The sequence below is a fragment of the Asparagus officinalis genome, chromosome 7 (assembly GCF_001876935.1).
Source record: "Asparagus officinalis chromosome 7, Aspof.V1, whole genome shotgun sequence".
Taxonomy (NCBI): Eukaryota; Viridiplantae; Streptophyta; class Magnoliopsida; order Asparagales; family Asparagaceae; genus Asparagus; species Asparagus officinalis.
The window spans coordinates 63,857,736-63,861,277 of NC_033800.1; positions in this window are offsets into that span (position 1 = coordinate 63,857,736).

Here is a 3,542-nt window from a genome sequence, read left to right on the forward strand (position 1 = left end):
CTCTCTCTCTCTCTCTCTCTCTCTCTCTCTCTCTCTCTCTCTCTCTCTCTCTCTCTGTGTGTGTGTGTCAAAATTGGGGTTGAAGATGAAGTATATAATGAGCTGGATTAGGTGTCTAAGATAATTTTAGGTTAGTGTTGGACTTAATTAAGGTTGTCAAATGGGTGGTTTTGGTTGGGTCATAAATAGGGTTGTGCATGGTTCGGTCTAGACCGAAAAAACGACCGAACCGACCAAAAATTAGCAGTTCAGGTCGGTATTGTTTGTAGGTCAGTTCGAATCGGGTTGAAAACTTTTCAACCCGAACCACCCGAACCGACCGCATCACTAATAACACTATAATTTTTAGCCCGCAGCCACACTTCCTCTCTTTGTCCCAGTTCCACACTCCACACTCTCTTACACACACTTTCTCTCTCTGCACTTCGCAGCGCACAAGCGCAGGCGCACCGACTCTCGTCGACTCCAACTCGCCTACGACTCGTTGTTGTCACCTCTGACTCGCCGCCGACTCGAATTTCCTTCAGCTGTCGACTCGAATTTTCTTCACTCGACGCCAAGCAGCCACTCATCATAGTCTTAATGGCCGAGACCGAACCATCTCCTCAGGATCCATCTTCTGCTTTGGGGACACCCGCACCCATAATGGAGGTATAAACTGAAAATCCTAATTTTGAATCTATACTTTCAGTTTCAAGGGGAAAGATCTAAACTTTTTAGTTCTTGATGCATGCTACTAAATTGTAGATTAGTGAGAAATAATTGGTTTAATTAGATTTTTAGGGGGACTACAAACTAGATCATAAAAATTACACATTCCCACAAGTGCTAAGTCATTGACACACCAAGACTGAAAGATACACTAGCACCATATCCACTAGATTTTTGACTGGTCTTGGACTTTTGGGTCTTTGTATATGTTAAAATAGCTTCTTCCCTTCATGTACCTTATAGATGTATTTGTTTTGTTTTAAGTTACAGCTGATTGTTGCTACCCCTGTGATGATTCCCCTTCTTTATCGTTTTATTTTGATTAGATTAGTGCTGTTGTTTTTCAAAATCCTTACATGTTGTTACATGTATAAGTTGTGAATAAAGCAAAAGAAAAGGTTGTATAATAGACATGAATAAATTTGTCTACAATATTTGAATGCATCTTGATTAGAACCGAACAAACCGAACCAAACCGTACCGAACCAACTTGCAATAGTTTGGTTCGGTTTTGAATAAAGGGTGGTTCGGTTTGGCTGTTAGAAACTTGATAAAAGCCGAACCGACTGACCGTTTGCACAGCCCTAGTCATAAATGGGTAAAATTAACAAACAACATCCTTAAATTTTTAAAATTAGTAAAACAAACCTCAATGGTTTAGAATTACAAAAATCACTCTAAAATTTTAAAACCTACAAATGACACATGAAATCTAAAAATCACCAGCAACCCCTTGAAAATTTATACATTACAATAAATGCCTTTAAAAGGTTAAAAAATTATAAAAAAACACCCTGAAGAGTTCAAAATTATAAAAAAATATCAGAATTTTCTAAACTTGCAAATGACACATGAAATCTAAAGATTTTTAGTAGTCCCCTATAAATTTAAAATTTACAAATAACAGCATTAAAGTTTTAAAATTAAAAAAAAACACCCTTAATGGTTAAGAATTACAAAAACCACCATGGAATTTAAAAACATACAAATGACACATGAAATCTAAAAATTACCAGCAGCCCGTAAAAATTTATAATTTTGAAAAAACATCTTCAAAATTTAAAAATTATAAAAGACACACTCAAGAGTTCAAAATTACAAAACAATCTCAGAATTTTCTAAACTTGCAAATGACACATGAAATCTAAAGATTTTTAACAGTCACCTATAAATTTAAATTTGCAAATAATACCCTTAAAGTTTTAAACATTGTAAAAACCACCCTGAAATTTCAAAACCTACAAATGACACATGAAATTTAAAAATTACTAGCAGGCCTTGTATATTTATAATTTACAAAAAGTACCCTTAAAGTTTAAAAATTACAAATAGCACCCTCAAGAATTCAAAGTTATATAAAAGTCTTAAAATTTTCTATACCTACAAATAACACATGAAATTTAAAAATATCTAACGTCCCTTATAAATTTAAAATTTATAAAAAGTACAACCAAAGTTTTAAAATTTATAAAAAATACCCTTAAACTTTCAAAACTTCACAAAACACCAAAAAAGTTGCAAGGCATGTAGATAAAGACACTACAAACCTAGAAATACAAGCATCTTCTATGGTTGTGTTGCCATAAATTTCAAACTTAAGGGTGTTTTTCATAAATTTCAAACTTTTAGGGTGTTTTTTATAATTTTCAAATTTACAAGAGGCTGGTGGTAATTTTTAAATTTCATGTGTTATTTGTAGGTTTTGAAATTCTAAGGCGGTTTTATTAATTTTTAAACCCTTGAGGTTGTTTTCACAGTTTCTAAAACATTGAGGGTGTTTTTGCAAATTTTAAATTTATTGGGGGATACTGGAAATTTTTAGATTTCATCTGTCATTTGTAGGTTTAGAAAATTCTGAGAGTTTTATATAATTTTTAATTCTTGAGAGTGCTTTTTGATATTTTAAAATTGTAAGGGCGTTTTTTTGTAAACTATAAATTACAGGGGCCTGGTAGTAACTTTTAGATTTCATTTGTCATGTGTAGGTTCTAAAATTTCAAGGTGGTTGTTGTAATTCTAAATCCTTCGCGAGTAGTTTTCGAAATTTTTAAAACTTTGAGGGTGTTATTTATAAATTCTATATTTATAGCGGTCTGCTGAAAATTTTTGGATTTCATGAGTCATTTGTAAGTTTAGAAAATTCTAAGATTCTTTTGTAGTTTTGAACTGTTGAGCGTGATTTTTTAAAATTTTTTGAACTTTGAGGGTGTTTTTTGCAAATCATAAAATTTTAGGGGTTTGTTGGTAATTTTTAGATTTCATGTGTCCTTTGTTGTATGTTTTGAAATGTCAATGTTGTTTTTATAATTCTTAAACATTGAGGGTGTTTTTTTACAAAATTTAAAACTTTCATTGTGTTATTTGCAAATTTTAAATTTATAGGGGAATGCTTGAAGTTTTCCGATTTCATGTGTCATTTGTAAGTTTAGAAAATTCTGAGATTGTTTTTAACTTTTAAGGTTGTCTTTTACAAATTTTTAAACTTTGAAGGGTGTTTTTTGCAAATTATAAAATTTTAGGGGGCTGTTGGTAATTTTTGAAATTCATGAGTCCTTTTTATGGTTAGAAAGTTTTGAGAGTTTTTCGTAATTTTTAACTCTTAAGGGTGTTTTTATGATATTTTAAATTTTAAGAGTTAAAAATTTTAAGGGTCCTTAAACTTCTATCTAGTAAAAATTTAAGGGGTTGTTGGTAATTTTCTAATTTTAAGTGTTTTTTATAATTTTAATTTTTTAAAAATATGTTTTGTAACTGTTGAAACGTTGAGTGTGTTTTTGAAAGAATAGCCATCGAAATGAGCAAATGGGCGGGAAATAGCCCGCCAATTTGGG